This window comes from Erpetoichthys calabaricus, chromosome 1 (genome assembly GCF_900747795.2).
Source record: "Erpetoichthys calabaricus chromosome 1, fErpCal1.3, whole genome shotgun sequence".
Classification (NCBI taxonomy): Eukaryota; Metazoa; Chordata; class Cladistia; order Polypteriformes; family Polypteridae; genus Erpetoichthys; species Erpetoichthys calabaricus.
The window spans coordinates 189100034-189113809 of NC_041394.2; the positions used below are offsets into that span (position 1 = coordinate 189100034).

Genomic DNA, 13776 nt, shown 5'->3' on the forward strand with positions numbered 1-13776 from the left:
TGTTTCAAGGCCAATGTGTATTTTTAAACAAACTCTCCACATAGAATAACTTCACTGTACAGCAGTTTATTTTTCTTTCCTAGAACAAGTTCTGAAACTAGATAGTGGGTTCTTGAGACCTTGGCATCCCAACCAGTGATGGTTCCAAATTTAAGTTCAATGCCACCTGAATAGGTCTGCTCCCCTATGTCTATTACACCAATGAACCACCTACTGCATATTAAAGATATTGATTTTGTCAGCATATTAGGAACCAGAGAAAGCAAAGTAGAGAAAAACTATTTTATATGGAAAGAATCTTTCTCAGAAATAAATTGTTCTTTTTGAAACAATAGTTCTACAAGGAAGCACATACCTCAAGAAGTGCCAATAAAGAAACAATATTTTAAAAAATGTACATCCAAGAATAAAATGTCAAAATATAATATTCATGTTAGTGAGACTAGATGAAATTATTTCTCTGATGTTCATAATCGATATAACTGCTATGCACAGAGTGATGACTTCTCTTAAAGGATAAGTTTGGAATTTTTCAAGTCAATGTTATTTCTTTACAAACATGGCATATATGCATTTGCCGCTCAAAATTATGCTGTAAATAAAGCGTTTTTTAAGTTTTAAAAAATACACAGCTAGTTCTATGGGGCATAAGGCATAAAATCTTGCCAAATATATCCATTTTTAAAGCCAAGGCATTCGTGGAGTAGTGATCTGAGTTTAGTGATTACACAGACATTGTAAGTGACCATATACAGTATATGAAAATTTGGGGAAAAAAAAAAAAAAAAGCAACAACTGTGTGTGCTACCTCTGCGTTTGTCTTCTTCCACAATAACCTTTGATGGTTTCCTCTCGAAAGACAAAATCACAGTAAACTGTTTGTGCCATGTGGTTGGTTTTGTTTTGATTTACTTCCGTATTTATGCGAGAACTCACATAAGAGCCAAATCCTTTAACTTAATGTTAATGGTTAATTTTTCTTAGTCTGCTAAGCTTGAACTTGAACCTAATATAGCTTAACGTAGATAATGGAAGATTCAGTTTAATCCCCTATAAGTGACAGAAAATGGAATATTCATAATTGTAACTCTGTGTCACAGTAGAATAGTCCTTAGATTGAAGTTAGATAACTAAAAAGAAACCTGAAAGGTCTGTTATGCCAGAAGCTCAACATCCTCCAATTCTCCACAAGCATTCACATATTACCTCTCTAATAATGCAGCACATTCACAAAGAAATAAGACATTGTGGGCGCAATTATAAACATTGCACAGTTACTCCAGAAATACTGGATACCTCAAGCAAACTCAGTTACCAGGAAATGTAATGTTATTGTCTGTTTTTACCTGCATTATTATCAATCTATAATTTAATATTGTTTTTTTATCAGTTTGCTGCTGCTGGAGTATGTGAATTTCCCCTTGGGATTAATAAAGTATCTATCTATCTATCTATTGCCTACGCGTTATGGGTGTTGAATCATCAGGCTGAGCTGACATTTTTTTTTCCATCCTAAAGCAAGTCATGTTCGGACGCTGTGGAACTTCTGAAATATCAACTCATACAATTTATTCTTTAATCACTGGGATACATAAAATAGCTAAATTCCTCGCAACTGCAGACCGTCTACCGGCAGAGCCAGTCCCAGACTTTCATCCATTATTGGTCCATTCACGGGACTGGCAACACCGCGTTATGCTATTAGGTTTCAGTTTGTTGGAAAATAGAAAGTGGAACAAGGACGATTTTACGTAAGCTCATTTTCATTTCCATTTAGTCATAATGAAGTTCGGTATTTTAGTGCATTCGTGTTTGTCATGGCGCCGGAGAGTGGCGAGATGTTGCCTGATGGTCGTACAAGTAAGAACGTCACTGTGACTTGAACGGATTTTTTTGCAGCGACCTGTTATGGGTTGGCTTTCTCTTGTTTTATCGGTACGCACTACCTGCGAATTCTCCGCTTACTTCCGGCCCATTTACAGTTCATTCAAATATACTTTAAAATCACCGCCAGTCCTACAGGGCTCATCAACAGTTACTTCAGCGATGAGAAAAAAAAAAGTACACGGGTAATTTTCAACTGCAAAAAAATCCTTTTGTACCCAATGTCTTTTAGCAGCAGCCACTATCATGAATGAAAGTGAATTCTTTTAAAAAGAGGAACAATGCAAATGTTGAGCTCGAAAGCTCCCCCCGAGTCTGACCTCCCGTGTCGCCCTGGAATGTTTGCCGGGCAGCTCTTCGCGAATCCAAGCAGGGTTCAGGTGCGGAATGACTGTCAGTTTTATCCGTCAGTCTTACCTGAACTCGATTAAAATTCAATCGAAAAGGTACAGCTGGGAGTCAGGCCACATTTACTTCGCAGTTTGTCGGCTCCATCCTCGGAAGGGTTGCGGGTGACGCTGCCCGCTGCTGCTTAGGATCTCGGAGAGGCGCCTGTGTGACGCGCCGGCTCCCTCTGCTAGTTACAATTTCTACATGACAACAGCGAGACATTCGATACCCCGAGACTCGTAACAACTCCAGCACCTCAACATCTAACACCTTGAATTAATCCGCGGTGGCCTCACTACGGTTTTCTTTGTAGGGTAGTTATTAATTTCCAACAGTGCTGCAAGAAGAGCGCTAAAACGTAGGCGCAAGTATTCCCAAAAGGCTCAGGGTATCAAAGCAACAGTCATGGAGAATGGAACGGAGCCAAAATCACCTGTATCCTGTTCGCTCCTCGAAAGCGGGCGACTCAGGAAACTTACTGTGTTCACTTTACCTGTACAATTTAGAAGTCCAACATACAATGCATTTCAGGAACATCACTACTTCTTAGTGTTGGTTTTTTTTTTTTTGCCGGTGGTCACTTACCTGGACAAGCGCCCCTATTGTTTGCTTCCTTATCTGATGTCACACCACCAAGGCGTGCCCTCCGTGATCTTGGTTTTACCTGCTTTCCTCCGCCCGCATATTTTTACTTTTAAAGGGCCATCGCAATGATAAAACCAGAGATCACGAACCGATAACAAGTCGCTGCGAAGTTTTCGTTCAAACCTTTTTTTCAATTAGAAGACAAATGCTTTTGTTAATGGAAGACAGTAGTTTGAGTATAAATACAAATATATATTGTACTTTAATTTCATCCTCAATCTATCCATTCCTTTTAGTTTGCAACCCATCCTTCCATGTATTGTTTATCGGATCCAATATTTTGGAGTTCGAAGATAGGATTAGATTTGGACGCAGCGCCAGTTTATCACAGGGCAATTCTCTTTATCCCTTTAAGCGACAGTTTCACAGGTCGGTAAGTAAGTACAGCATGTCAGCCACCATCGAAAAGTCGACCTTCGATAGTTCAGTTGGTAGAGCGGAGGACTGTAGTGGAACAGCTTAGACATTCTAAGGTCGTTGGTTCGAATCCGGCTCGATGGAAGGTGGTATGGTATTGGTTATTGGCGGAGTGGTGGCTCTGAGGCTAGGGATCTGCACTGGAAGAAGGTTGCCGGTTCGAATGGCTTGCGCCACCACCATCTACCCAAAGCACCATGATGTTCCAACAATGATGGATGGATTAAAAGCCAGAAGTCTGTATGACCATCACCATCAAGTGACTCCGTGAGAACCCTAACTACAAAGAGGACTATTTCAATTATGTTAGGTAGAATGCCCAGGGGGGACTGGGCGGTCTTGTGGCCTGGAACCCCTACAGATTTTATTTTTTTCTCCAGCCGTCTGGAGTTTTTTTTTTTTTTCTGTCCACCCTGGCCATCGGACCTTACTCCTTTCTATGTTAATTAATGTTGTCTTATTTTAATTTTGTATTTTGTCTTTTATTTTTCATTTCTTCATTATGTAAAGCACTTTGAGCTACTTTTTTTATGAAAATGTGCTATATACATAAATGTTATTGTTGTTGTTGTTGTTGAATCCCGTAAATGCCAAAAGAGACTCTGCTCTGTTGGACCCTTGAGCAAGGCCCTTAACCCGCGCTATATAAATGCAAAGAGAAAAGCGCTATATAAATGCAAAGAATTATCGTATCAGTCAGATACTACATACCGTCTATACGTGCCAGATAACTGCTGCTTGTCATGCATTATTCGTTGTTATGTACAAGCAAATGCATTACACGTGTGCTGTGTCGAGAAGGGTCTGGCTGCAGCCTGCAATACCTCTGACTTTAGACACAGAACGCATTCAGGAGTATGCTTGTTATTGTTGTTTTTGTCGGAGTTCGAAGGAATGGGGGATTTTGAATAAATCTTTCTGAAAGCTTTTCGAGGAAAGAAGAACAAGAAAGAGTTTGAGTTGGAAATCAAGATGGCAGTGAGCAGGGCCGGATTTATATGAAAAGAGGCCCTAGGCTATTCCACTTATGAGGCCCTTTCACCTTCCATTTTTAAGTTTGTAAATTACATGAGATAATAAAATACATCATTACTGTGATTAACCAATACATTTTTATGTTTGTTTATTAGTCATATGCGTAGAATTTGTCCTTATTTTCGGTTCAGTGTTTTAGTGTTCACTGTTTTTAGAATAGTGTAATTTTAATTTTGCTAACAATTTGAATATAGGCCCCTCTTGATCTTGAGGCCCTAGGCTGAAGCCTAGTTAGCCTATAGGAAAATCCGGCCCTGGCAGTGAGTTTGCTGCAAGTTTTACTAATATTAGATGATATTATACTTTACTGCTAGGGTACGAATTATACCATAGTGAAATAAAGATGTTGAATCAACTTTCAGGTTCTGTGCAGTACTAAGCGCTCTAAGAAAGTATTAACAGTTAAACAACAAAAAGGTCGGTTTATGTAGCTAATTGTTACAGGGCTGTTCGGCATACTCGATTCTGAATAGTAAATCGACGGATTCAGCAGTCAATAATTTTTATAACAATTGTTACGATATGTAATTGACCGTTGTTGAGTATAATTAACCATAGCTAAGTGTAACAGATTGTAATCAAATATAAGTGACCGTGATTAAGTACTTATAATTGCCAGAATTTCATTCACCATTTGTCCTGTATATCACGTATATGCTAGTTAATCAGAAGCAAAACCTATCAGTAACCTGGTATTTTAAATAGCAAAATATATTTCAGAAAGACAATACAGAGGGATTGAGCCAATATAAGGTAATGTTCCACAGAAAGCTTCTTGTTTGCATAGGTTTCTAAGATAAACATAGTTAATAGTGGATATACTGGTTTTTCAGTTATAGTAACGTTGCTAGTCAGAAGTTTGAATATACTTAGGTCACTTTAGATTATTTTTTTTCATAGTTCTGTATATATATATACATATATATATATATATATATATATATATATATATATATATATATATATATATATATATATATATTTACAGTACATAACTGAAAATTGGAATAAGTAGCTACAAACAAATGGCAAGTGTGAATGCAATATTCAATTACCTCCAGTTCAAGAAAGTTCAAATTAGATTGTAGACAATAATGGGGAAAAGAACAGCCAGGATAGAAACATGTTGTTATTATTATTATTATTTTGTAAAGTTCTTTCAATGATAGTACAGTTTGTTTGAACTGTTAAAACAATAGTAAATGTTTCATGCCCACCTCTCCTGCATTCTTCAAAAATACTGCTTTTGAAGTTTTTTTCAATTGAAATAAAGTGAAATGATTGTTCTCGTGCATGTTTGTCAGTTTTAAGAACTTTATTTTATATTCACCAGAGACACATAAGTATATTGAAGACCACAGAGGAACCTACAGTTGAGTTTGGTGCTCAGGAGTTTGCTTGTCTATTTTGCTATAAAAGATCAGATTATGCAGGCATCATCAGCCACTTACAGAGCCACAAAAGGACAGTAGTGGTTCATGGAGGGATGTGAAGCTCTCTAGAATATATCTTGTAATTTGTAAAATTTGATGAATTGACACTTTTAATACAATTTACTGCAGCTAGATATTCACCTTAACAACATGATTTTATTTGACAAAATAGTATACTGTGTACTTTTTCACCTTTTGAAAAGCTAGCTTTGAATAATTTTAGATTAATTAATTCATGACTGTGTATTAACAATTTTCTCTTTTAAAATATTTAGTAGAATATGACAACGGTCATAGTACAAATACTCTAATGTTTCAGAATGTAAGTGTGGAATTACATTACCTACAATTGACAGGCAACTACTGTATAGTATATTTTCATAAATTTTTAAAAGCATCATTGACTGAATCTTTAATTAGTTTGTTCTGTTTAAAAGAATAATAGAACAGGATTTGCATGTTTTAACTTTATTAAATATAAGGATTATCTGAATTTCTTTTGAACAGTTTTAAATGTTAAGCAAAATAATTCTGAATATTAACCTTTTTTTTTTCTTTGTACTGTTTCAGGTTTCAAAATATTCAAGTGTTCACTGAACTGCCAGGGATCAGGCCACTACCATTGCTGTTATTGCCAGAAAACAGTAGTTTGTAAAGATCAGTTCCTCAGGCACTTGTCAGAGTGTGGCAAAGGTCCTAAAGTGCTCTCTTTGACCCTCTGTGCTCATGGCACAGATGGCCTCCTAGCCTATGCCCTCCATGCCCACGGCACCGGTCGCCACCCAGCCTCTGCCTTCAGTGCCCACAGCACTGGTTGCCACCCAGCCTCTGCCTTCAGTGCCCACGGCACCGGTCGCCACCCAGTCTCTGCCCTCCGTGCCCACGGCACCGGTTGCTGCCCAGCCTCTGCCCTCTGAATTCCATAAGATGGTCCAAGCCAAGATCAGAAAGGTAAAATGTTCTCTTTGTAACCTCAGACTGAACAAAAAGAACCTTTGAGTGCACATGAAGAGAAAACACTCAAGCTGTAAGCAAGGGATTAGTACAGAACATCATCTTAAATCCATGTGCATTAACAAGGCTAGAGGAATATTTGCTGTTGCAAAAGCTTTCCATGGTGAATCAATTCCATTGCACGTTCAGAAGAAGACCTGGGGTTCTACATATAAAATTCTATGTGAAATGGATTTTGCACTAAGGAGTGGACTAATGGCCTTTGATTGTCAACACATTCAGTCCCTTTCCTATTGCCTCCCAACAGGCAACACAGATGTGGTCCTAACTGAGGAAGTGCTAAATGACATGGTTAGGGAAAAGTGAATGGGAGAACATAAAAAAGAACAATGCTTGAAAAGGCAATGTGAAGCTACCGAACATGGCATTACCTTAAGCAATGAGGTCACACTGAATGATAAAAGTTCAAAGTGGTTCATATCAGTGTATGAGCCCATAGTGTCCTATTATAGTAGACTTGCCAGGGTTTTGGCATACTATGACATCAAGTGTAATTCCTGGCACTGTCCATGTTCCAAACCACGAATGTCATGTTTGCATAAATATATAGCAAAATGGCATCTTTTTCAGACTAACAGGGAACCTTTTAAGAAAGTTAAGAGCACAGAAGACTCAGAAGAATTCAAAATAGGAAATGCAAAGGATACCAGCTGGTCAGAATCTGACAGTGTACGAAAAGAAACCCTTTGTCCACCAAAGGGAGATGGTCTTGTTAAAATGGTAACATATCTATACCACAAAAAACTAATTCCAGCAGTCCTACCTACTGAGGTATTTTTTATTCATAGAATTTATTGTAATTTCCTGATTTACATTTTTTAGGAAGACATGCCACAAATTAGAAGATGGTGGTGTCTTCTTTTATTTCGCAAAGCCAGCATTAAAAGGTGTGTAACTTTTCAAGCATTTTTTAAGGGAAGAACCGCTATAAGAATTTGTCAACTTATAGTATTTCTAAATTTTTTTTTTTATCTTCCAGCCAAGACAGCGGTCTTCAATTTCCACACGAGAAGAAGGACATTCTGTGTACCACAGGTAGTGCTTCGTAATTATCAGTTGAAAGGTGTTTCTGACACTAATTTTATATATTAGAACTTCACAAAAAGTCTTTGTCCAACAGGTCACACAGCAGGTCTCCAGTGAGGTCTTCACTGAGGTGTGTCTTTCTTCAGCCCTGTGTGGTGTCAATGGCATTATGGGGGCAGAGAATAGTGGTCTTAAAAATGAGAGTTTTGTGTGCTCTAACTGATTTATTAAATGGCAATTATTTCTGCTTCCAGCAATTCCAGACAAGATAGAAAAGAGCAAGGACTTTTCTCCCCCACCCTTTTCCATTACTGAAGCATATGAAAATGTTGACTAAATTATTTATGCCAGTACAATTAATAGTATAACATTTACTGTTCCTAAAATTTAGGCAATGAATGGCTTCATAGAGTTGCTTTTGTGGAGTGTAACTTTTTGATTGTTTTCCTTGTTCTTCAAAGATCAGTTTCATCTGTGGCATTAGATAGCATTAACTGAATTTGCAGGTCATCATATTTATGATTACATTTAGTTGTTAGCAAATTGTAATGTATTTAAATTGTTGAAATGCTGCATAATTGATTTGCAGAAATGCATAATACTTGATCTGCAGTGGGTTGGCACCCTGCCTGGGATTGGTTCCTGCCTTGTGCCCTGTGTTAGCTGGGATTGGCTCAAGCAGACCCCCGCGACCCTGTGTTCGGATTCAGCGGGTTGAAAAATGGATGGCTGGATGGATGGATAATACTTGATAATCTGTATTGCAGTGCCTAGTAGTATGGAAAGTGTGGTTCTCACAAAGGCACAGCCCTGTCAGGTATGTAGTGAAATGATTCTTACCGATACAAACACAGCAAATGCCTTAAAGGTAATGACTTTCTTTTTCCTTGTCAATATCATTCAGAAATCAACCAATCTAGAATGGAGTGATTGTTTGCTTCAGGTAAACACTTTCGATTATGTATAACTTTTTGCATGTAGCATTTCTATTGCAATATGTTTGGGTGAATGTTTCAGCAGTTTTTAAAGCATGCTTACTAAACTTGGAACAACTAAATGACCTATTATTTGAAATGATGAATTTGGCCTTCACAAGTGACAATGCTGTGGTAATTGGACTATTTTTGTCTTTCAGGGACTCACTTCAGTACAATTCCTGTAGACGTACAGATTGAATTGAAATGGGTCTTACAGCAATGTATTACTAAATAAAAATGTATGCTTTTTCACTACAGAGCACTTAGTCATTTTGAATTATTTGTGCACTTTCTGAATAGTTTCTAACTAGATAGGACATTCCCTTGAGGATGAACTGCTTTAGTTGTACACTGGAGTTTATTTTTTTCTTTTTTACTCTACCTCATTAATACAGGCAGTACATTAGAGGCAAAAAGCAAGAGAAATCAATTGAGCTAAGCATTCCTATGACATACTTTGGTCATATTGGTGTGTTTATTTCATAAGCCAATGTGACTGTACTTTGAGTAAAAGTGGAGTTAATATATTGATATTCCTAATAAAGTACTTAACAGTATTTTTTTTTCTTTTTCATAAAAAAGTCTTCATTGATCCAAAACATCTTGACTGCCTGTGACCGACTTGTTGGGACAATCATCCGGCCAAGAATTCTGGAAATTGACGAGGATGAAGTTATGTACACAGTTGAAAAATTAGAACAAAGGGGAGACGATGAAGATACTGAAGAAGTCATGTCCACCTTGTTATTTACTTTTGAATGCATGAAGGACATTAACTTTTTTCTTGATGAGATACGGGGTAAAAAAAATATTCCCATCAGTTGCTGCTGTTCGACAAATTAGATTTTTGTGTTTTATTTATTTTTTTCAGCCTTCAAAATTTCCAAGGAACTACATGTGGCAGAAAGCCTACATTGATGTCATTACTCTTTAATTTAATATTTTTGCTGCTGGAGTATGTGAATTTCCCCCTGGGATTAATAAAGTATCTATCTATCTATCTATCTATCTATCTATCTATCTATCTATCTATCTATCTATCTATCTATCTATCTATCTATCTATCTATCTATCTATCTATCTATCTATCTATCTATCTATCTATCTATTTTGTTCAGTGGATTTGATCAGTGATTCACTGTAAAGAAAAGTGGGGATGGACTGGCTCTCTGACCTGGTTCAATAGTTCCTTGTCTACTGAAATGGCCAATGTAATGGATTGAGGACACAGATGGATGTCCTAACTGGGATTGTGTGCTTTATTTCTTAAAAATAAATTCATATTTGAACCTGGATCTTTGTGTGTGTGGTTGTGTCCAGGGTTTGGGTACTAAAATGCCCCCCACAGGTTACACTCCCTATGTGGTAGTTATAACAATGAGCTTTGTGTTTTGATACATCACTTTAATTTTCAAGACTAGACTGTTGGCTTGCAAGTTCAAGAAGGGAGTCTAATTAAAAGCAAAAATTAGCTGGGACAAAAATCTACAGCCCCTGGGACTGAAATATATATATATAGTGTGTGTGTGTGTGTATGAGAGAGAGAGAGAGAATATATGTGTTTCATGATTTACTGTACATCTTTTGTAATGTTTAAAATGTGCTTATCTGTTTATTCATGCCTTTCATGTCCATAACAGTCTCTGTGTTGTATGTGATAACTCATTTTAGAACTAACTACACTCACTCAGACTTCTTACTTAATTTTAACTTAGTAGATAACTTCGCTCCACTTCACCATTTCCATGACGCATACTGGTACATCAGTTAAGTCTTATACTCCATATCATCTTGGCACATCTGGATAATGTAAAAGCTGCTTTTACAGAGTTATGTTTATATTCAATAGCTTAGCATTCAACACTGTTGTGCCAACAGAACTGGATTTTGGACTTCATAGCGAGCAGACCTCAGCTTTGCAGACTGTCAACATCATATCCTCTATGCTCACTCTCAACCCATGCACACTATGGGGTAGTGTGCTAATCCCCCGGTGTGACTTTGCGTCCGCACACCACACCAGCTCCATCATTAAAAATGCTACTGATATCACTGTCATAGGCCTGATCACCAACAGTAATGAAATGGCTTGCAGGTAACAGGTTTACCTGCTGACTAAGCAGTCCTAGGACAATCTCACCTTTCATGTCCAAAAATTAAGGAGCAAGTCATAGACTTCAGAGAACAGGGTGTGCTGTGGTTTGTCTTTTTTTTGGGTGTAGGTGCTGTGGAAATGGTGAGCTTTTTAAAATTTTGTACAGTAACAATCACTGATGAATTGAGGAGGGAACAGCACGTTTTGTTTATTGCCAAGTTCACCAATGCCTTCCTGAGATGTCTCACAGATGCTGTCTGGAGTCCATCTTCACTGGCGGCATCACATCCTGGTAGGGCACACACACTTGGGTCACTGCAGAGGGTGGTGAAAGCCACAAACTATTACTGGCACCCAGCTGCCTTCTGTCCAGGGTATCTAAAAAACATTCTGCTAAGATTATTACACACTCAGCCATCCTGCACAAGTGTTTTTCTTAATCCTTCCTTCTGGCAAATAGTAAAGAACCAGTGGCGCTAAATATGGCTTCAAAGAAAGTGTTTTAGTTGTGGAGTTACTGAACAGCCAATCATAATAAGAAACATTGTAAGAAAAAGACTAGGTATAAATATTTGAAATATAACTGGTATATATCTATACTGTAAATTGTATTCTATATATTTTTTGTGTTTTATTATATTATCACTGTTCTGGAGAGGCATGTACAGTAAGTAATAATATCATTGTACTGTATGCAGAAAACAACAAATACTGTATGTTTAATGATGAGATCACCTTGGGATAATTCCCTGCTGAAAGCACACTGTAACTGACCCACTATTTATTATTATTAGTAGTAGTAGTTGTAACAGTTTTTGATATTTATCAAAATTTTAAAAAGACGACGACTCAAAGACAGTGTAAGTCTATGTTGGTATAAATTGGGTCTTTGCAATCAACTTAAATGTTGCATGAAAAGGTTTAAGAACAATCACGATTGTCTCAAACTGAAAAGTTGTTAAAAAATGTAAAATTATGTAAAATCTACTGGGAGTCACATGCCTTTCAATTGATATGGACATGACATACAGTATTTCACACATGCAGCTTTTACTAATGAAAACGGTGATGGATCAAATCAATAAATAAATGACTGTTCCCTAAAATGTTCCCTTGTCAGTTTTAAAACCAATTTTATATGTAGCGCTGTTTTTGCAAAGCTTCTAAAAATAATTAAGCTTATTATTGTTTCACATGTGTATAATTTTCTAGTGGGAATATGAAATACATTAATAGATTGAAAATCTATAGGTATGAGTTTCATGAGGTACATTCTGTTTGAAATACTGGATAGTAATAAGATTTGTTACATTTACTATACTGTAACACTTCAGGAGAAAACGTAATGAACAACCATTCAAAATAGTAAAAAAAAACAAAACTGTACTTTATAATGGCAAAGTGTTAGAATCGTGAAAGAGCTTAGAATGATTGGATAGCATAAGTATGAGACTGGAAGTCATTTATGTTTGACCAGATAGAAAACTGTTGTAATTTGTACAACTACAGCATACTGTGCAACGAGCGCGTCAACACTGTCTCGCAGAGGGCATGATGTGAGTGACGTTGGGAAAGGACATTACGATAATCGTGTCATTACATGGGTGTGTGGTGTGGTGTGCTCTGAAGGGCGTTCCGTGAGGTATTGCAGTCTGCAGCTTCACTCTGTTGGCTGTGTCGGCACATAAAAAGTACATTTGCAATAAAATTCATGAATTAATTCACAACTTGCCCCAGGCATATTTGTTGTTTTTTGTTAGAGTTCCCCATGGGACCTAATAGTGGGGAAGTTTGTACAGGTGTGCTATACTTGTTATCTTTAAGCCAGGGTTCCTCTTCTGGTATATGTTTACATTTCTTTGTTTTTATTTTATACATTTTTAATTATATATTTATTACTTGCCTAATTTTGTTTTCAGTCCTAATTTTATTTATTGATTATTTGATTTATATGCAGGTTATCTTGTTCTCTCATGTTCCTTGTGTTTTTGGGTGGACCCCCAAGAGCCATTGCCACCATTACCTCACTGCTAACCACCCCCAGCTTATAAATGCAGGCTGGGAAAGTGAGTTCCTTGGTAGTTATGAGCGTTTGGATTCATTCACATTACTGATTTGCATCGGTATTTCTATATGTTCAAGTAAATCGGATCTTTTGATTTATTTAGAGTCTGGAATATATGGGTAGTCCAAGGGGGGTGGTGTTCCCTCTGATTGCAGAACACTAAATAAACACTTGGAGCTCTAAATTGAAAAATTCAGTGAAAACATAGCTACCTGAATTTTCTGAGTTATGATGTAATGCTGACTTTTCACTTCAGTCAATTGAATAAAATAATAAAAAAAACATCTGGTCCGCCAAAAATGCCATTTTTGCGGTCAAATTGCATTTGGAGCAAAGTGATGTACATTTAATATGTGTAGCTTGAACTTTATTTTCATATAAAATGTATAGTTTACCTTTAATTGCTTTTTTTTTTTTGCAGATTGAGTAACAAATCAGCAGCATTCTTGCAATTTTCCAAATTGTTCTGCCAGAAACTTCAGTCAAACCACTGAAACGGAAGATGAAATGTCACAAGTCAGAGCTCCAAATAGTCCAATAGACATGAATGCAGCAAGAGATTTGATTTGTGAGTTTTGCCCTTCTTTCAGTTCTTTCAGTTGCCTTGAATTTTTGCTTGTCTTTGGATTTTGTTTACTGTACTATTGTATTAGAACTTGGTCACTGTGGATTGCCTTTTTTGGCAAATTATTTTGCCTGTTTGATATTTCTTTTATTTGTTATTTTTTGTTAATATAAATCCTTCTTAATAAAGATTTTTACCTTTGCCTTTAATTGCACATGACAGGGGTTGAC

The 13776-nt window shown here is 36.9% G+C and overlaps 1 protein-coding gene and 1 long non-coding RNA gene across 6 annotated transcripts in view; one reads left to right on the top strand and one right to left on the bottom strand.

The window, feature by feature from the left end:
• Positions 1 to 2932, bottom strand: part of svopl (SVOP-like) — a 54752-nt gene extending 51820 nt beyond the window's left edge. For 2 of the 5 annotated variants that reach the window (XM_051920273.1, XM_051922552.1), the window contains exon 1: positions 2302 to 2442. The gene's annotated coding sequence lies outside the window, so the exon portion shown is untranslated. Of the gene's footprint in view, positions 1 to 2301; positions 2443 to 2767; positions 2816 to 2859 lie in introns of those variants that run through there. The other 3 variants (XM_051931787.1, XM_051934847.1, XM_051928695.1) reach the window with 3 other exon arrangements.
• A 1265-nt stretch (positions 2933 to 4197) lies between these two features.
• On the top strand, positions 4198 to 6907 carry LOC127527305 (uncharacterized). Its single transcript, XR_007934649.1, has 3 exons — positions 4198 to 4314; positions 5705 to 6524; positions 6643 to 6907. It is a non-coding gene; the product is annotated as an uncharacterized LOC127527305 (long non-coding RNA).
• The last annotated feature ends 6869 nt before the right edge of the window (positions 6908 to 13776 follow it).